At 33.7% G+C, this 21,994-nt stretch overlaps 1 long non-coding RNA gene across 1 annotated transcript in view; it reads left to right on the plus strand.

The window, feature by feature from the left end:
* The window catches only part of LOC131066101 (uncharacterized), a 31,130-nt gene extending 15,156 nt beyond the window's left edge, over positions 1–15,974 (plus strand). The window contains exons 9-15 of the long non-coding RNA XR_009359347.1: positions 14,678–14,755; positions 14,882–14,953; positions 15,061–15,126; positions 15,223–15,291; positions 15,388–15,456; positions 15,564–15,662; positions 15,778–15,974. This is a non-coding gene — a long non-coding RNA (uncharacterized LOC131066101). The remainder of the gene's footprint in view (positions 1–14,677; positions 14,756–14,881; positions 14,954–15,060; positions 15,127–15,222; positions 15,292–15,387; positions 15,457–15,563; positions 15,663–15,777) is intronic.
* The last annotated feature ends 6,020 nt before the right edge of the window (positions 15,975–21,994 follow it).

A 21,994-nucleotide genomic window follows, 5' to 3' on the forward strand; every position in this document is an offset into this window, starting at 1 on the left:
AATTTTGTTCAAATTTTAGTTTATAGATTAGCAAATTTATATTTTTACAAATTTATGTAAATTACTTAAAATATCAAATATTTTAGATATAACTGTTAAAATAAATTATTATTTAAATTTTTTTACATGACAATTATGTAATATCCTTATTCTGTTTTTTAAATCTTCTTCACAATAGATTCTTTTTATTTTACTATTATCCTTTTATCTATTGTTACACAAAGTTCTAACATATCATGTGCTTGAACCCAAAACACACCACCATCATGGTCACTAATAACTAAAAAGTAATAGAGAATAATTTAAAAAGAGAAGTAGGTGGTTTGCTTACCTATTACTCTTTCAACAAAGATAAAGATCAATCAATTACTTTATTATTAAAACATTTATGACTTTCTATATGCTTAATTATGCAAACTTGTTCCCACTATTTGCAAAGTCAATTGTTATGATTTCAAATTTGGGGTCAAAATGGATGGACAATGGCTCTAGGCACCATACCATAGTACTAACATTTTGGGCTGAAAATATGGTTAGTGAGAAAAGGACTATGCAGAGCTTCAAAAAATGACCATGGGCTGAGCATAATCAGGCATGAGGGATAAACAAAAAAATGAGCCCAAAATGAGTGTGAAATTATAGAGGAATATAATTTATGAAACTACAAATAGTTACAAAATAATATCATTATTGCTATCCTTTTTTATAGAAGGTCTAGAAAAGTTTGAAGAAGTATATGAGAGAATAAAATGTGATATGGAACAATAATTTTTGGAAGGAAAACTAGAAAAGAAAAATGAGTTGAATTAAGGGGGCCAACATGAGTCAAAGGTAGTGAAGGTGAGACTAAACTAATACTAGTGTGAGTGGGAGGTTCTTTATTTTTTGTGACTTGGAGTGGTAATCATTTGTCTATCCTTAAATTCTCAATAAAAAGAAATATAATAATTCTAATAACCCTAATTCTACCTTTAATGAGATGGATGACCAATTTTTACCTGAGAGTGATTCTCATGAACAAGTCTTACATGAAACCCATGCTAGGCAAACTTCTAAAAACATGTTGGCTACCCTTGCAAGATTGTAGAGGAGTGTGTGGCTCCCATGTGAACATGCTCAGATGAAAATGAGAGAAAAAAATGATCACATGGAAGGGTGACTAATGAGATAAATTCTTCTAAAAACTCTAATAGTGAAGATTGTACCAAATAAAGCAGCAAAGTTGAACTACCCCTCAAGAAAAGTGCCCAATAGATCTAGTCGTAGAAAAACTAAAATAACTAAATAAGGCTAGAAAAAGAAATAAATATTATTTCCCATGCTTTTCAAATGTTTTGAATAGATTGGTTAATGATGAGATAGAATTTGGGATAGATATAGAGAGGACAAAGCAGTTGGTAGAGGTGAATATGGTCACTAATACTAAGGACTCGCTTAAAGAGACTAATAGAAACCTTACCACAATTGAAGAGGTATTGGTCAATCATAACAATGAGCCCAACAATGATACTTCCTTTCCCTTATATTTAATAGACTCCACTTCTCTTAGGGAAATTGAGGATGGAATAATAGACAGTGAGGAAAAAGATATGATAATTAATTTAGAATGCCCTGACGCTTGACAAAGGATAAGGGGGGAAGGGAAAAAAATATCTCTAGTAAGGGAATGAGAAAAAGAAAAGTAGTAAGTAGAACCAATAGTGATATTAAAGAAGGAAAGAGAGAGAAAGAGAAAGATATTCCTAAACGCTTCAATATTTTTTTTAAAAGTAGTAAAGAGGACCCCCCTTGAAATGTCAAACATGATTAGATTTATCAGTTGGAACAATATGGGCTTGCAATCCCCTAATAGAAAATATGTAGTTAGATCTCTTCAAGTAAGATTTAGAACAAGTAAATGGACTTTTTTCTTCTTTGGGATGTAAAGTTTGTAGGTTTTCAACTAATCAACAGTTCAAAGTCAATTTGGAAAGAGACTATGATCTTCCATACTACTCATGAGAAGGGGGGGGGATTACTATCCTTGTAAGCCGAGTTTGGGCCAAATACATTAGAAAGCATGGATTCTCTCCTTGCAATAGATGTCTATGGGTGGAAGTTGCTAAAGATGATTTTAAATTTTAGCATATACTTTGTATGTGCTTCAAATGAACATAATGATACAATTTCCCTTTAGAAATGGATAGCCAATACCTTGCCAAAGATACCATATGTGTTAGGGGGAAATTTCAACATGATAGAGAGTAGGGAGGATTAAAAAAAAAGAAATCCATGGGGATGAAAAGGTAGCGAAGATTATGTTTTGGTGATTAATTCCACTAGAGGGACAAAGAAAGGAGAGAAAGGATATTTGGTACACTTAGCACAACAACCAAGAAAATGAGAGGAGGGTATATTGCATATTGGATAGGTTTTATAGTCATAAATATAGGTTTTCTTTTAATAGTAGTAATGAAAATAATAGTGTTCAAGTGAAACTCAAAGAACTCTAAGACCATCATAGCATCATACCAAAATCACTAAAGGGGGTCTTTTCAAATTGAACAAAAATGTTAAAGGAAAAAGATTATATTGATGGAATACACACCCTAAGAAGTACTACAAAAGGAGTGAATGGTAGAGAGTAGAGTGTATTATAACTCTATATCCAATAACTTACAAAAGCTCCTAAGAAAAATGGAGAAAGAGAATTTGTTGAGAAAAAATACAAGAAGGATTGATTGTAGTGGAAAAATGCATCTAGGAAAATCCTTGTAACGTTAATCTTAAAAACCAGATCCAAATGGTCTAATGCAATCTCAAGAAATTTCAAAGTAACGGGGCCTAAGGAGCTAGAGTTAGAGAAAAGATGAGTTGGATGAGAGAAGGAAATATAAGGACAAGATACTTTTTTAATATTCTCAAATACAAATATAATATAGAGGCCATTGGACCAATTCAAGGTAAGGATAAATAGTGTTTCAGTAATGCACATATTAAGGAAGTATTTCTAAACTTTTATAAATCTCTCCTCATTGTTGAAGAATCATATAATTGAAACCAAGATCGAGAGATGTTTAGGAAATTCATCTCATAAAATATCAATAAATCTATGGACAAAGTAGTAAGGAGAGAGATGACTAAAGATGAAATGTGCAGGGTTTTTCTCTCATTACATAATAGAAATTCCCCAAGAGTAGATAGGTTGCCAGCAAAATTTTACAAATCTAATATTCACTAGGTGGTAAAGGATTTATTTTAGGTTATAAAAAATCCATCGATGAATTATCTTTAGAAGATGAGATTAATAGAGGGATAGTCAAGATGATACCTAAGGATGGGGATAGAAGCAGTGTTAAGAACTAGAGACTTATAATTCTTTTGAATATGTCTCATAATTTTTTTTTCAATGCTTCTTTATAGAAGTCGTATTGATATCTTGCCAAAGATTATAAACCAAACATATTTAAGGTTCATCAAGAAAAAATATATTCTTGAGAACCTACTTACTAGTTGGGAAAGCTTTGATTGGGCTAAGAGGAATGGGTAGGAAGTGGGCATGTTGCTCCTTGATTTTGAAAAAGCATATGATAGGGTAGAGTGATCCTTCATTACAACAATCATGGAAGCTATGGTTTTTGAATATGCTTATTTTAAGATGGTGTAGTTACTATTCAAATATGCTAATGCACAAATTGACATTAATAGGGAACTCTATGAGGCATTCCAACTAGATAGGTCCATTAGGCAAGGTTGTCCACTAGAACCAATCGTATTTATTATTTCCTTTGAAGGTCTATATTATATTCTCATAATTGAATTAGTTTGGTCGAAGGTATAAGGTATTAAAATTCCCAACTCTACATCTATCCTCAACATATGGTCAAATGGCATTGTATTATTCATATTCTTAATAAGGACAATGTAAGAAATATTGTAACTAGACTTGAACTATTCTATAAAGAATCTAGATCTAAATTTTCTCAAACAAAATGTATCCTCCTTGGGTGGTCTGATAAGAAGCTAGAATGGGTAAGCACTTTTGGGTGGCAATGGGAAGGCCTAGATAAGTTGTTAGGTACTTAGGAATCCCATTTTTTATCTCTCCCTCATTTCCAAAAATGCAAGACTAGATGTATTCAAAAATTGAGAAGAAATTGGATAATTGGAAAAGGAATTACTTATCATTGGCTGGAAGACTTTAGGTGTACCAAAAGACCCTCTCATCCTATTCCATAAACTATACCTCAACTTAGTATTTTGCAAGCTATCATGTTAACAAAATTTAGAAAGCGATTAGACATTTCTTATGGTTAGATGGTAGAGGAAAGAAAAGGAAGCATGTTGTGTGTTGGTATTGGTGTTGCATGAGCAAGAAGTTGGGAGGCCTAGGGCTAAAGGACCTCCAAAAATAAGGGGTGGGTTTGGTGACTAAGTGGATCATTAAGCTTCTTGAGGAGAAGGAACCTTGGAAAATATTAATCAAAAGAACATATAGGATACTAATCTCAAAGGTACCAAAAAATGGAAAGGGTTGCATATGCATGGCATTTTGTTTAGTAACCTATGTGTTCTCCTTATAGGATCCAATGTGTTTTTCAACATATGGAGAGCATGAGAAATGTGTAAAAGCTACATTAATCACACTGAAGGAATTAAATATGAGAAAGGTGAATGTTTTGGTTATAGATCTATTTGGTGTAAGATTGCACATAAAGACAAATTATTAGCTCTCTTGTAATGTTTATGAGCTAGGAAATTAAACCTGGCAAGTTTGATTGTTATTGGGAAGGACTTGTTTAATAATAAATGGTTTAAGGATCTAGAATTTCTAGAGATAAAATTTAGACTCCCCAATAGTAACAAAAGGGTATATACTCTATTATTGTTGAGTTCCTTATTCCTCTAAAACAACCTATCAAAGAACTCAAAGAAATTGATCTCATCACTAAGGTAAAATGAGTTGATGGGACCTCTCTTCTCACCATGAAGGCTAGTTGATTGTATAAGATATTTACTCAAACATGGAGCATTATTGAGCATTTTAATGAAATGGAATCTTAATATAAATAATAAAATGTAGAAGAAAATAATTGAAGTCTATTGGTCTAATGTACTTGAACCCAAGAAGAATTTTATTTTAGCTAATAACTTATTATTCAAAAGTTTGTTCTCAAGCCAACCTGTCTATTATCTTTTTTGTGGTGATATAGAAAGTTTCTTTCACATATTTTTTTAATATCATTATGCTAATGATGTTCAATCTCTATTTATGGGTAAGGTACTAGGGATGATGATATCAAGAATGAGTCTTGCTCATCAGAGGTCCTTATGGGTTTTGTACTCAGTCTAGTTAAAAATTCTAATCTTTTTTGGCTTGTTTTATCCACTAATATCCTTTGGATTTTGTGGAAGAGAAGAAATGATCATATGTACAAAAATAAATAGAGGACTCTTATTCAGTCTAGTTGTAAAATCATTGTGCTTTTAGTTGTTGAATAGGTCACATTCACACTAAAGTTACCAACAAAAATATTTATTAGAACTGATAGAGGGAGGTACTCCAATCTAAAAAAAGACATACAAGTAGATGTTTTTTGGCCACAAGAATTTCTCGTAGTACATTGACTTTCAAAAAAAATATTGAAAACTACACCAATATGAAAAGATGAGAGATGAAGCTATCAAAGATCTTGAAGTTACCCACTAGAACTATGATACCTCCAACTAGTAGAAAATACATCCCCCACTTGACCAAGACTTTGATTCCTTCTAGATCAATAAGACCAATCCAAGGGTGTTCGACAAAGGAAAGGGTAAAGTAAAGGTAAAATGATGCAGGAGCATCCTCAGTTGATGAGCAATCTTGCATCAACTAAAAATATTTGTTTTCATTTTTGTTCTTGTTCAGCTCGATGTTGTAGTTTTTGTGTTTCTTTCAACATTTTCTGATAGTTATTCATTTTTCATTGTGAAATAGATTTTTGTCTTCCAGACTTGTTCTTTTTATTTGTTCTATATTTTTTATTTTATTTGGACCCTTTTTCGACAAGTTATCGCTTCCAGAGTGTCTGTTTCTTAGTTCCCAGAGTAGTTTGAGCTTATTGACTAGTTGGATATTTGTTCTCTTGCAGAGTGTTTCCTTGACGTGTGGATATAATTGGCACTTGACACAATGTTCCTAGGCCCTTGGATGACCTTCCTTGGTGGTCCACACTGCATTCTTTTCCTTGGTGGAGTAGATCTTCACACTTTGGGTCCTACCTATTTTACACATTTCATTTTTCTGTCTTGGAGAATGAGATCTTTTGTGGTCGACCTGCATGTGCTTTGAATGCTATATATATTATTGTATTTGATCCTTGAGGGATAGAAAAGAGATATAAGGATATCATTTCATGAACTATAATAAGGACACCTCTTAGGGGTCCGGATGGATTGTAATTTGGAATGTATTATGTAGTTAGGCTTATAAGCCTTTATGTTGCTTGAATAATGTCAGTTAATTCATGATGAATCTATGATATTATGGATTTTTGATCTTGCATTTTCTATTTTGTGTTATTTCTCCTACTATGTTACTCTTGCTACATGATTTTGGATTGTTCTCCTTGAGGACCCTTCAGATCATGATTACATTAGATGGTATCAAAGTAGGCTGCAAACCTTGAGGTATTCCCCTAGGTGAATAGATTGTCGATTTGAAGCGGGTTGTAGGTGTGTTTAATAGATCGCCGACTATGAGGCAAATGGAATTTTGTAGTCAAACCACCCAGTTGAGGCAGTTGCACTAGATCAAAGGAGGAGATGTCGCCAAGAAGGAAGAACCCTCGAAGGGTAGAGAAGATGATGGAGAATTTTAGAAATGAGATGAGGATAATGGAGATTGTTTGACATGTTTATTGATATATTGTCATTGATGTCAATATATTCATGTGTGGATTTTGTTCATGTGGAGATTACTGAAGTTTTTCCTGTGTTTCTATGTTGTAGTCAAATTGGTTGAGTTGGTTGAGCTTGTGTAACGCAGACGAGCTTATGTAGTTTAATGGGTTTTATCTCAATTATCTGTAGCTGATTCAGCATAAGTTTTAGAGATCTGCATGTTGATTTTAGAAAGTTATGAAATTCAGTATTACAATTGATATTTCAGTTTTTCAGCATTGTAGGTTATGGTAAATCCATATGTTATGCTCCAGAATTATAACATCTTTTGTTGTAGATGTGTGGGATGTGTTTGGGAGGTTAATGTGTGTCCTCGGTTTGATTGGTTCATGATTTGGAAGTCCTTAAGCAAATATTTAAGTTTGACAATCAGTTTTGGGTATGTTCTCGTGCTCTGATATAATAATGATGATAATTCTTGTATTTCGAGTTGTTGTACTTGTTGCGGGTCAATTCATGTTACCTAAGGATATTTATAGATTGTGTGCTATGCATATTGATGGTCCAAATTGATATTTGTGTGCGTTATTAAAGATTTTCTTAATTTAGTGGCGTTCTTTGTGTTATGCGACATTCATGATGGTGTAGTGTGTTGCAGATGATCGAGGCATAATTCTTGGAGGTGTTGATTGTTCAGGTCCAGAATATGTCTTAGCTAACATTTTTCTATCTCACATGCATTATTCAGGTGTGTGTGATTATATTTTTGTATGTGTAACATGTGGTGAAGCCGACCTATACTTCATGGGTTGATGATGTGTATAAATAAGCATTGTAATCATTGTGTAAGGTATACAATCATGGAAAAAGGTATTCGTGTGTGCGAATAATGATCTAATAAATATAGAGAATTTGTGGAGAAGTGTTACAGAGAAGATTAGACAATGAGCTCAACCGGAACTGTACTCAAGCATGTTGAGATACTATTTCATTAGTTCATAATTCTCCTGATGTAATCCAAATGCCTTTGTAAGTTAGTGGGACTCCCTGTAAGGTAGTGAACCTTCCCTAAAGGTTGTATCCTTTATGGGTTTCTTATTTTGAGCAATGAGCTCTAGACAATGTGCTTGAATGCATGTGCATTCTCCTTTGTAATATTTCACTTACTCCTAACAGGGTATTATCTCATTGTGGGTAGGTTCCCACTATGGTTTTTCCTTGAACGGGTTTTCCACGTCAAAAATATTGGTGTTATGTGTGTTATTGATATGGTGTTGTTTCATGCTTTAACTGTTAATTATCAAATCAACTTTGTGAAATAAGTTGCAGAAAGTTTCATGTTTGTGAGCAAACTGATTCACCCCCCGCACTTAGTTTTTCGCAATGTTGCCAATAATTGGTATCAGAGCTAGATCCTTTGGAAGAAGCTTGTCTACTTGAGGAGATTTGGGATGGCAACCTTTTCTTTTACTAAGGATAGTACAAGATTTGATGGAACAAACTACACTCTCTCGAAGAGTCGGATGCAATGTCATTTGAGATGCATTGGAGAAGAATATTGGAAGATCATTAAGAATGTCTACAATGTTTCTTAGAATGGTTCTACTACTTTGGATGAGCTAAAGGAAGCAAAATACAATATTAGAGCCAACGAATCTTTGTTGAGTGCCTTGACAAATTCTAAAATGATTAATGTGATGGATCTTGAGACTGCTCATGAGATCTGGGTAATGTTGAAAACCTTGCATGAAGGTGATAGTCATGTGAAATTTGCTAAGCTATAGAGCTTGAAAGGTAAATATGAGAACCCAAAGATGAGTGAAAATGAGAATATTACTTCTTTTATGTAGAAAGTGAATGATCTTGTATGTGGTATGAGATGTGTCGGTGGAGTCCTTGAAGAATATGAGATCATTGCTAAAGTATTGATATCCTTACCTCCTTATAAACATAAATTTGTTGTTGTTGATGAGATTTGGTCTGTGACAAGTGTGAGCAGAGACATGTTGGTTGAAAAAATTGCTTCTTTTGAGTTGAGTTTGGTGACTCTCTTCCTAAGGCTGAATCTAGATATGAGAAATAGATAAAAGAGATGGAAGATGAAGAAAGATAGCTTGAAAAGTTTGAAGCGCTTATTACCTGAAGACTACCAAAGGGTGTTGATAAGTATGAAGGAAAGCTACCTCTTAAATTCTTTTCATGTAATAAGATGGGACCTTTTGCATCAAGGTGTATGAAAAGGGATATAAATCCTAAGAAGCCATTTAAGCCATAGAAGTCTAAATATCAAAAGAAGTGTTATTATGATGCTGATGAAGGTGTGACAAATGATGAATTTGATAAAGGAAACTCTGGAGATGAATTTATGTTCATTTCTATCAAGGAAGATGATCTGGTAAGTATAGATTCTGCAAGCTACATTAATGAGTAAAAATCCCTAGTTGTGAAAGTTGAAGAGAAAGATAAACGAGTTATTGACATTGGTTTCTCTCAGCATATGATAGGTGATAAGAGTAAGTACGTGAATATAGAAAAGTATGATGGCAGTGTGGTAAGATTTGGTGATAACAAAGCTTATGTAATCCATTGTAGAGCTTCTATTTCTCTTGATGGTAAGAATAACATTGATGAGGCCCTATATGTTGAAGGCTTGAAGGATAATCTTTTTAGTTTTGGCCAGATGCTAGATAAGGGATAAAACTTGCAATCAAATATTGGAATATGTAACATCTTGTGTAGATTCAGAACTGAAATTGCATCAGATACATAAACTAAAGGTAATATCTTTCACTTGAATGTTGGTCTTAAAAGTTGTTTGATTGCTCAAATTGATGAAAGTTGGTTATGGCATAGAAGGACGTGTCATGTAAATTTTGATAGTATGGTTAAGATAAGTTTCACTCAAACAATGAGAGATTTTCTTAGGTCGATGAAACCTTATAATCCGGTATGTAAAAAATGTCAATTAGGGAAGCAAACAAGAATTACATATAAAAGAAAATAGTATAATTCTAATGGACTACTGGATCTTGTGCATACTAGTTTGTGTTGTCCTTATAGCGTGATAATTTTACAGGGTGACATAAATTTCATGTTATTGATTGATGATTATTCAAGTATGACGCAGGTTACCTTCTTAAGGGAGAAATTTGAAGCATTAGAAAAGTTCAAGAATTTAAAAGCTATGGTTGAGACTGGACTATATCTGAAATGTTTGAGATCTGACAAAGGTGGAGAATTCACTTTCGGTGCATTTAATGCATACTATGAAGAGTATGGTGTTAGGAGACCGTTATCTCCTCCTATGACACCCCAACATAATGGCATTGTGAAGAGGAAGAATAGAACAGTTCAAGAAGCTGCTAGAACCATGATGATTAAAGGAAATGTTCTGTATGTATATTAGAGAGAATTTGTGATTACTGCAGTATACACACTTAACCAAGTAAATATCAAATGTGATACTTGTAAGATTCCTTATGAGTTATGGATTGGTAATGCTCCTACTGCTAGATATTTTTAAAAAATTGGAAGTAATTGTTACATTAAAGAGATGAAGATCTTGGAAAATATGATGCTAGATGTGATGAAGGAATTTTTTTGGTTATTATACTAGAAGTAAAGCCTACCAGTTTTATAATAAAAGACAGAGAAAAATTGTTGAAAGTGCTAATGTGAAGGTTGATGAAGGAAATATAAGATAGGTGAGACCTTGCAGATATGATGATGATGATGAAGATGCCAGCACAAATACTAGAAAGTAAGTGTGAAACTAGAATCAAGTTCAGACATATTCGGAAAAGCTAGAGGATGAAGGAGAAGGTGCAGATTCTAATATTAATGAAAGAGTTCGAGAGTCTGAAAATCAAGGAAATCCTAAGACACCCAGGTGTGTGAGATTGAATCATTCAGAGAATCAAATTATTGGTGACAAGAATAGAGGTGTGATGACTAGGAAAATACTTGTACAAGAAATTTATTTAATTTCTAAAATTGAACCTAAAAATGTTGATGAAGCATGTAAAGGTGAGAATTGGATTAAAGCTATGGAAGAAGAACTTAATCAGATTGAGAAGAATGAGAATTGGGAACTTATTCCTAAACCTTAGGATAGAAATATGGTTGTTGAAATGAAATTCTTTTTGGGTTTGAAAATTATTCAGTTAGATAAAGGTATTTTCATATCTCAGTGCAAGTATGTAAAGGAATTGCTAAAGAAATTTGGTTTGGATGACTAAAATCCTGTTGGTAGACCTATAGTGATTGGATGCAAGCCGACAAAAGAAAATGACTCTCTAAAAGCTAATCAAACTAGATATAGATCTATGATTAGTGTTTTGTTGTATCTGACACAGACTAGAACTAATATTATGAATGTTAATACCATTACATTTCCACAATCCATATTATAATTGATGTTAAAAAATTGGCACACAATCTAATCCAGAACCTCTAAAAGAATTATGAATGTTGTATGTCTTTTTGCTAGATTTCAAGGTGGTCCTAAGGAATCTTATGTAACTACTATGAAACAAATATCCAAATATTTGAAAGGAACAGTTGATTTTGGTTTATGGTATCTTAAGAACCACAACTTTATCTTGAGTGCTTTTATAGATGTTGATTAGGAAAGTGATGTTGATGACTGAAAAATTACTACAAGTTGTGCATTCATTTTGGGTAAGAAGTTGGTCTCTTGGCAAAGTAAGAAGCAGAATGCTATATAACTATCTTTTGAAGAAGCTAAATACATTGTTGTTGCTAGCATTTGTACTCAGGTAATTTGGATGAAGCTGACATTGAAGGATATAGGAGTTATTTATGATGAGGCTATTGTTATATACTATTATAATTCAAGTGCTATCAATATCTCTAATAATCTAGTGCTACATTCCAAGACAGAGCATATATCTATCAAGTATGATTTCTTGAGGGAGAAGGTGAATGAGGAATAAGTTATATTGGAGTATGTGTCTATTAAGGAACATATTGAAGTTATTTTCACAAACCCTTTTCCTAAAGATACTTTTCAATATCTCTAGTAGAATTTAAGGGTGATTTCACCTTCTGACGAGAACTAAGATGCATGGATTTGTATCAGTCCGGTGAGCTTCATAGAGATATCTTGTGATCCATATTTATTAGTGGTGGTTGCTATTGAGTAGGAGTAGTCAGGATTGGTAAACTTTGTGTGCTAATCCAAAAGGAGAGCAATTTATGTTTTTCTTGTGCCTTTGTCATTGATGTCAAATGGGCAGAGAAGTGTGTGAAAAAACTTGAAGCAAATTTGAATTGTTTGTCAAAGGGGGAGTTGATCTCAAAGATTTTGTTGTGAGTTGATTCTTTCTTTGCATTGATTGTTTTTCACATTCATATGTTGCCATCAATGCCAAAGGAGGATATTTTGGGGAGATTGTTGGACATTGGCTTATTTTTTTCATTGATGTCAACATATTCATGTATGGAGTTTGTTCATTTGGAGATTGTTGGATTCGTTATGTGTTTTTGTGTTGTAGTTAGATTGGTTGACTTTGTTGAACCTATGTATTACAAATGAGACGATACAGTTTAATAAGGTTTTCTTAAGTATCTCTAGTTGATTCAACATAAGTTTTAGAGGTTTGCATGTTGATATGAGTAATTTATGAGATTCAATATTGTGGTTGATATTTTAGTTGTTCAGTGTTGCAAGTTATGGTAAATCTGTATGTTGTGCTATGAAAGTGTAACATCTTTAGTTGTGGATGTGTGGGATATGTTTGGGGAATTAATGTGTGTCTTTAGTTTGACTGGTTCATGATTTGAAAGTCTATAAAACAAATCTTTTAGGTTGACAGTCAGTTTTGAGTGTGCTTGTGTGCTTCGGTATAATAATGATGATGATTCTTATATTCTGAGTTGTTGTTGTTGTTGTGCAATTCATGGGTATGTGCACCAATATGGTGGTCAAAAAAGTGGAAACCACAAAAAAAAAAAACATGGAAAAACAGGGAGCGCATACGCGGTTCTAAAATTTGAAATGACTGCGTACACGCTTACGTTTGTTGTTCCCGAGCCTAGATAAGGTAGCACGTATGTTCTTCTTCTAGGGAAAGTAGCGCGCATGTGCTACCTCTAGGAAAATGAGCACGTGCGCGTTGCTTATAGGAAAATGAGCGCGTACATGCTAATAATCCCAAAAGAACCACGTACGTGCTAATAATCCCAAAAGAACTATGTACGTGCTAATAATCCCAAAAGAACCGCGTACGTAGTGCTTGTCAAAAAGAGTTTTAAAAAAAAAATAGGTCTCGTTTTCTCGTGAAAGGCACGTTTTGAGTTTTTTTGTTCTTTATTTTCTCTCCTAAACCATGAACGGGGTGCTAGATTTTTCCTCCAAACACTATGGATGAAGGTTAGTTTTTGTTAATTTTTGCCTTTCTTTCCTGTTTGTTCAATTTGTTTTACATTTTGAATTTAATTTAATTAATTTTGATTAGGTTTTTTCATTTTTTGTTTCAAAAAACAGATTCTTCTATTCCACAACAAGAACAACCAAATGCACCTCCTAAAAACGCACAAGATACACCCCCAATTCCTCCTTTTGACCACACACCTGAAACATAGGAGCAATTAATTAATCAGTTAGGTCAAAATACGTCTAAAATCAATAGACTGATTAATAAATTGAAAACATCCGAACTTGAGCATCATCAATCCCTCGCCACTAGCCTAGAAACATTAGCTAGTGGTGCCATAGCTGTTTCCACACAAATTACCAAATGGGGAAAATTTAGGGATAGGTGTCGTCAATTTTATGCCAATGGGCTATCATACGGGGGAGTAAAAAATAAATAAATTAGTAAACAAAAAATATGTGCCCGTTTCATTGATTCCAAAATTGGTCAATCCTTACCTCTTAATGCAAAGAGGTTTCCCATACATTGGTGTACCAATGTGCAGATGAGAAATCTTTTTTGGGAGAGGTGGTGGATGGTCTTTGATAATCCACCTTGTAATAATTATGAGGTGCCATTGTATTTTTTGAGAAAAGTATACTGTGAGTTTGTGCTCAATGTGTGCCCAAACTATTTTGACATGAGAGAGTTCCATGGTAGAGGTGGTGGCTATGCCCAAGATAGACCTGGAGCTCGTAGGCGATTGCCCGTGGACAGTCGCTGCCCCCTAGCACCCAAACCCAAGGTGCATCATGTTGTCCCAGTAAAGCTGAAAGAGTCGATGGAGCTATAGACTCTTTAGGTGGCCACATCATTGACTGGTGCCATCATCCAACATGGGATTTCTTTAGCACACCCTATTATATTGGATGATGAGCCATTAGTTGCTCCAAGTAGCCACAGAGAGCCCATCCAACATATATGTGTCAGTTGCTCGGGGATATGCTCGGGGATAGATGATGTAGTCGGTGCAGATGGATCCACATCTCATCCATGCATGATTTGCGGGAGTAGATGTTAAGCCCACACGACTGAGGATTTCACACTGACAGATGAGTTGATGGACATGGTGTTTGCCCATGAGCGACAGACACAGGTGTGTTGATTTGAATTCATAGCATTTTATTTATTAGTCAATTTAAATTTGTAATTACATAAATAAATTTTCATTTATAATTCAATTTAAATAAACATAATATGCATTTTAGGATGCAGCAAAGGTATCCCGTACTCCTCCCCCAAATACTACAGTTGCAACTTTGATGCCTGAGGTATAAATTTTGTAACATGCTAAAATAAAATAGTACACTTTGAATTCAAAAAAATACAAGATATACTAACTATCTTTAATGCTTGGTCCAATTTTTGGTTTGTAGATGTTGATAGGGGACCAAATGTTCCAAATTGATGACATCACGCTTTCAGCGATCGATTTTGGCCTACAAAGTTATACAGTATCATATTTTGTACAACCCCTTTTATGTATTGTTTTGATGGAATATGCAAGTCATTTCATTTTAGATAAATTATGTTTAATATATTATTTGTATTAATATTTCATATTAATTTTATTTTTTTAGGGTACCCCCTCCGCATCTAGGACTCGTCCTAAGAAAAATAATTCTTCGAAGACGCCAAAACGTCGAAAGAAGGTAATTGAACACATGTTTAGTTGTACAATTGTTTGAAAATGTTGAAATCAAGTATTAGTTGGGGTTTGTAGATTGATTAGTGTTTTTTGTCTATTTTACATGTACAGGGGCCATTGAGCTATGTGGATTTGTTGAATGCACCTGATTCGCCTATGGATCAAGAGAGGGAAGAGGTATGTATCTCTACTTTATTTTCTTGATTTCATGATTATATGCACGTGTACATGTGAGCTTGTGATATATTATAATCTTATAATTTTTTCATACAGGAAATATCCATAGCTATTTCATCAATGGCAAACCCTCCTCTGTGCACTGGAGAAGCATTTCAAGATTCGGTACACTTTTGTTTGATATATTACATTAATTGTTTTTAACTTACAATACTTGTTATTATATTAATTGTATTTAATATTTGAACATTTTTTGTATAGCTAATAGTGACAGTTTCTCTATCGATGGTGAGCCATCCTCAGTCCATTGGAGAAGCATCTTAGGCACGAGTATGTCATTGTTCTCTATATTATAGCTTTTAAGTGTTTTTGATATATTTATGTTAGTACATTATATTAATTATGCATTTAATCTACAATAGACCTCTTCGTGGTAGGGCCATAACGTGGATCCATTTTAGTATGTCTTCAAGAAAAATCCTAAGAGTGACAAGGAGAGGAGAGCAAAGACATTAGCTCCTACATCAGCTGATTAGGTAATCTACATTTCAATTGCAAACGAATTATAGTTAAATGCATAGTTATGTTGTTAATTGTGAACTATTTTCTACAAAAGAATTCTAACTTGGCTTTTGAATTGTGGTTTTGCAGCCATCTATAGAGCTGCGTACTACATCGAAGAGGCTTAATTTTGATGATCCACCACAAGTTTAGGATCATATAGTGTTAGTTTTGGTCATATAATTACCAATACATGTATATATATTCTACATTTTTATTGTATATTGATTTGGACATGGCATATGCCACATTTTTGTAATTCTTGTATTGACTTGGCAGACATGCCTTTTTTTTATATATATAAATATCGATATTCAGTCCAATAAATGTGTATTGAGTTCATTATTTTGTATTCGTTGTATTTTGTGGTTGTCCTTTTATAAATTTAATTGATAATTTGCCTATGTAATCAACAATATGAATATAAACAACAAAAATATATGATATAAAACATTGCAATCATAGAATATGATTTGATAAAATTTCTAAAATGTTGAATTAACCCTACAAAACTCCTTGTATTCACTTCATTATTGTGTATTCATTGTATTTGGTGGCTGCCCTTTTATAAATAAAGATAAATATTTGCATATGTAATTGTCGTGCTCGTGAAGTGTGATCCCTGCAGCTGCAACACAAAACACTCAATAGATCATTACAAGCATGGTTAGCAAATTTAAAGCAAAGAAACATAAACTATGACAAAACGATCTATCGCCTCCTAAGAGATGCGAGTGTGGATATGCTCTCAAATCTGGATAAGCAAATTCCAGTGACTTGACTACACCTAGATGGAGGATTTGAAATGATAATGGTACATTTAAGATAGAAAAAAGATTGATTAAGCTATATGATTCAACCATTATGTTAGAAAACAAGCAAATTAAGCTAGATTTAAGACGCAATTGCCTATAATAACAATGTTCAAATGATATTCTAACATGAATAATGCCTGTAATAATAATTCCTAAGTTGCAAATGAGATGAGATTCTTTGTGCTCCAACAAGAGGGATATTTATAGGATTTCCAAGGCTAGAGGTGAGGTGGCAAGAATCAACGGTCAAGATTGAGTCTGAAGATATCAAGGGTGAAATTGGAGGAGGTTGAAGAAGAGGTTGGAGGAGAAGACACTTGTCATCTCTGTGGTGACAAGTGTTAAGGATCCTTGTTCATGATAGGGCAAGTGTCCAAGAGGGGGGACATGTGGCCCAAAATGCCATGTGTCTCAAGGGGAGAGTATCCAACACATAGGAGGTTAGGATAAGGAGGTTAAGATGGGGTTAGATGGGATGAGTTAGGTTAAGGAGTGATTAGGTTAGGTGGTTAGAAGTTAGGAGGCATGTGGGTAATTTGAATTTAAAAATTCAAATAATAGGAAAAGGCTAATTAATTTTCAACAACTCATAAATTGATTTGTTTTAATTAATTAGGGGATTAGAAGAAATGAATTAAAATGAGGGGTGGATTAATTAATCAAAGGGAACTATTGAGATGAACCTATTAGATAAATCCTTAGATTTATTAATAAGTAGATGAATGAGAGAATTTAATCAAATTGCTATTGAATTTAATTAAAATGGGAAGGGGGATTAATCAAATAATTGCTTATTCAACCAAGTATCTTTAGACCATTTTTAGGTGCATACATTTTGCCCTCTTTGAAGTGAGGTGTGATGACGCATTGGTTCAAAGAATACTCTCACTTTGATGATGATATTGTTTTAATAGGATGCCTTAGACTTTGTTTGATGAATTGCAGTATGATTATGCCCCTTCGGGAGATCAATTGAGATAACTGTTTTGGAGTTTTTGGATCGTTGCAAAATTGATATCTCGATTAGATAATTTGATTTTTGCAACATTGATTGATGAAAGTGTGAGTTCTTCGTTCACTTTGATATGATTGTTGATGTGATGATTGATAAAGCTTGATTGATTTGATAAGATTTATTAGATTGATACGATCGAGATGTAGTCTGGTTTCAGGAATGATATCTTCTGTATAAGACAAAGATGATCAAAGCATCTAGTTTCAGGAACGATATATCCTGTATAAGACATGATCAAAATGTCTGGTTTCAGGAAAGATACATCCTGTATAAGACATGATATCATAGATTAGATGCGATCATTTGATAGGATTGATAAGGTTGATTAGATAAAGAACTGACATTTTGTTGATATTAGGTTGCAATAAGACTCAGATATGTTGATGTTGGTGCATTTGAGAGATAGCATAAGATTCGTTTTGGGTCGACAAAGTCTGGAGAAGTGAGTCATCATTCTAATTGTGTATACACTTATTATGATATATTAATGATTCTTGTGATAGATCGGCCTTGATAAGATGAGCTTTTGGGATCCCATGTAAAAATTACATACAAGCTAAATGCAAATGCAAAGCTATGACCAAACTAGTCACTGGATTATTGTGTTTTTTGTCATCATTGAGCTTTTGAAAATGTGGGAATTGAGTGAAAACATCGATGGTATAATTAAACCATGATGACCTGAGCACTATTTTCCTGAATTTTGATATTGCAAGTTAGCACAAGCATCAAGGTATAATTGAACCAAGATGCCCTGAGTGTTATTTGCGTAAAACATGCAGTATTAACCATTTCTATATGCAAGCTCGAAATGTCTTCTATGATACTCTGATGATCATGTCCTCAAACAAATTTGCATATATTAATGATTAATTTATAGACATCAGACAAGAAAAATATCATGTTCCTTCCTTGTTCCTCTAGTCAAAGACATCCTGGAGTCACTTAGAAATCATGATAGAGAAAATCAAGATAGATAAGTTGAAACATTATGTTAAAATCAATAGTCAAAAGATATCATCTATTGATATGTGTGTGTCAAGTTTAAACTGATATGTGATAGTTGATGGTTGATAATTCGATCTTGTGTTCAACGTTGGATGCGTCTTAGTTTTCATTTTACCAGTGTTGTCTAGCTGTTGTTTTACCTATTTGATTAAGCTCAAGATGATCAAAATTTTTTGCCCCCAGCCAAGTGCAGGATTTTTGCCCCAAGCTTAGAAACAAAGTTATTATGATATACCCAATGATCCAAACCATGGCGAGAAACCAGCTGATATGCTTGCGTATGTACAAGGCTTATTTATGGATATGAATAGTGCGGATGGAAATGAATGCAAGCGGAAGGATGCATGAACTAATAAATGGAAGAGCTAGTTGACAGAGGGCACCTGTTTGCCAAGTTTTCACTCTCTGTTTTTATTGCACTTTTTCTCATATTTGATTTTTTTTTTTTCCCTGTTTTTGTATTTTTTGATTTTTACTATTTTTTGATTTTTCTACTTTTTTCATTATTTTTGGATTTAATGATTTTTCATTGTTTTTGGATTTTCTGATTTTTCACTGTTTTTGGTTTTTTTTCTATTTTTTTAGACATAAAACTTCTTTAGGTGCATACTATTGATGGGTTCTTCGAGCTGATCTTCATCCTGTGTTAATACTTGATATGCTCCTGATCCAAATACTGTTGTGATCACAAACGGACCTAACCAGTTTGGTTCAAACTTTCCTTTCTTTTCTCGATCTGACTGGTTTCGTGGATTCTCCTTTAGTACTAGTTCTTCAGCTTGAAAGACTCTTGGTTTAACCTTATGATTGTAACTCCATCGCATTCTTTGCTAATATACCTTTAAATTATCAAAGACATTTTGTCTTCATTCATGGATCAATTAACTCTTGCAAATTAGATAATTGTTGTTTTTCATTTGGGATAAGACCTTTTAATGATACGCGTAGATAAGGTATCTCTACTTCTATTGGTAGTATTGCTTCTGATCCATAGACAAGAGAGAAAGGTGTGACACATGTTGGTGTGGGGATACTAGTACGGTAAGCCCATAGAGTAGGGTTCAATTGAATATGCCAATCTTTTCCAACATCATTTATTATCCTTTTTAAGGATTTTCAAAATAGTTTTGTTTGATTCTTTTGTTTGCCCATTCCCTTGTGGATAGTAGGGTGTGGAAAATTTGTGTTGGATCTTGAATTTCTCACATAACTTTTGTACATCCTGATTTTTTAATGGTCGTCCATTATCAGTGATAATGGTCATGGGTATGCCATATCGACATATGATATAGTTCAAGATAAATGCAACAATTTGTTTTCTTGTGATATTGATGAGAGGTACTACCCCAATCCATTTTATAAAATATTCAGTAGCTACAAGGATGAATTTGTGACCATTAGATGAAGAAGGATTTATCTTTCCTACTAGATCAAGACCCCATTGATAGAAAGGCCAAGATGTTGCTAAAGCATGAAGTTCTTGTGCTGGCGCATGAATCAAATACCCACGGATTTAACATTGTTTGCATGTTTTAGCTATTTTAAAAGAATCTCATTCCATAGTTGGCCAATAATAGCCCAAGTGTATGAGTTTTTTTGAAAGGGTAAGACCACTTGAATGAGTACCACAAATTCCATTATGGACTTCGTTTAAAGCCTTCTCAGATTATTCTTGTTCAAGGCATCTTAAGAGAGTACCATCCAGACCTTGTTTAAAAAGGGTATCCACGACAAGAGTATGGTCGGAAGATTGGCGAATAAAGTTTCTCTTTTGGTTCTTTGATAAGTCAAGAGGGAGGATATTATCTTTTAGGTATGTTTAGGTTTGACAATAGCGGGATGAATCATGCCCAACAAGGTGAAATATGCTTTGGGAATCAGGATAATTATGAGCAGGGCAAAACAATTCTTCCACTAGGAATTCACAATGCTCTTGATTTTCTTGTGTCTGAAGGAGAGAAGCAAGTGTTGCCATGGCATTTGCTGCTTTGTTGTCATTCCTTGGAATTTTCTCAAAAGTTATTTCAACAAAATATTTATTGAAATCATCTACCATCTTTTTATAAGGCATGAGTCTTTCATCTTTTGTTTGGTAAACATCATTGATTTGATTTATGACAAGCTGAGAATCTCCAAAGATTTGAAGTTGTATAATATTCCATTCTATAGCCATTTTTATACCTGTAACCAAAGCTTCATATTCTGCTATGTTATTGGTGCAAGGAAAGCTTAATTTGTATGGTTTTGGAATGGTATGCCCTTGTGGTGTGATGAATCTAATTCTTGCTCCCGATCCATATTGTGTATATGATCTGTCAAAGTATAATTGCCATGTTTTTGTTGTGACTGTTAGGATATCAACATCAGGAACTCAATGAGTAAAGGATGATTATCTTGAACTGGTGCCTCTGCTAGCTGATTTGCAATGACTTGTCCTTTTATAGATTTTTTGTCTACATAATCCATATCAAACTCGCTTAGAATCATGATCCATTTTTCTAGTCATCTTGTTAATGTTGCCTTGTTAAGCAAATACTTCAATGGATAAATTTTTTCTATCAACTTGATGGAGTGAGATAATAGATAATGTCATAATTTTTGAGAAGCAAAAACTACTGCCAAGAATGCTTTTTCTGTTGTTGAATAGGTGATTTTGTAGCCTACTAGTGTTCTGTTGATATAGTAGACAGCTCATTATTTTCCTTCATTGTCCTGTTGTGCAAGCAGAACTCTTAATGATGCTTCAGTGGTTGATACATAAAGTAACAATTGATTTCCTAGAATTGGTGAAATTAGAATAGGTGGTTCCATGAGATAAGCTTTGATCTTGTTGAATGCATCTTCACATTGATTGTACCATCTATAATTAACATTTTTGTTCAAGAGATAAGTAAATGGCTGGCATTTATTGGCTAGTTGAGCAACAAATCTTCTGATTGATTGGAGTCTTCCTTAGAGATATCTGAGTTGACTTATATTCTTCGGAGATGCCATTTCTATGATTGCTTTGACTTTAGCTGGATCTACTTCAATACCTCGTGTTGAAACAATGTATCCCAATAACTTTCCTGAAGTAACACCAAAGGCACATTTCTTTGGATTTAGTCGTAGCTTGTACTGTTCTAACCTGTCAAAGATCTTATCTAGTATTTCTATATGTTCTTCTCTATTGTAGGATTTAGCCAATATGTCATCCACATAGTCTTCCATGAAGGTATGCATCATGTCATGAAATATTATCATCATAGCTCTCTGATATGTAGCGCTGACGTTCTTTAGTCTAAAGGGCATGACATTCTAGCAAAAGGTACCCCAAAGAAATATGAAGTTGTCTTTTCTTGATCTTCAGGTGCTATTTTGATCTAATTGTATCGGTAGAAACCATCCATTAGTAAAAACATGGAGTGTCCAGCAGTTAAATCTACAATGATGTTGATGTTGGGCAAAGGAAAGTCATCTTTCAGATAGG

This window comes from Cryptomeria japonica, chromosome 11 (assembly GCF_030272615.1).
Source record: "Cryptomeria japonica chromosome 11, Sugi_1.0, whole genome shotgun sequence".
In the NCBI taxonomy this organism is placed as follows: Eukaryota; Viridiplantae; Streptophyta; class Pinopsida; order Cupressales; family Cupressaceae; genus Cryptomeria; species Cryptomeria japonica.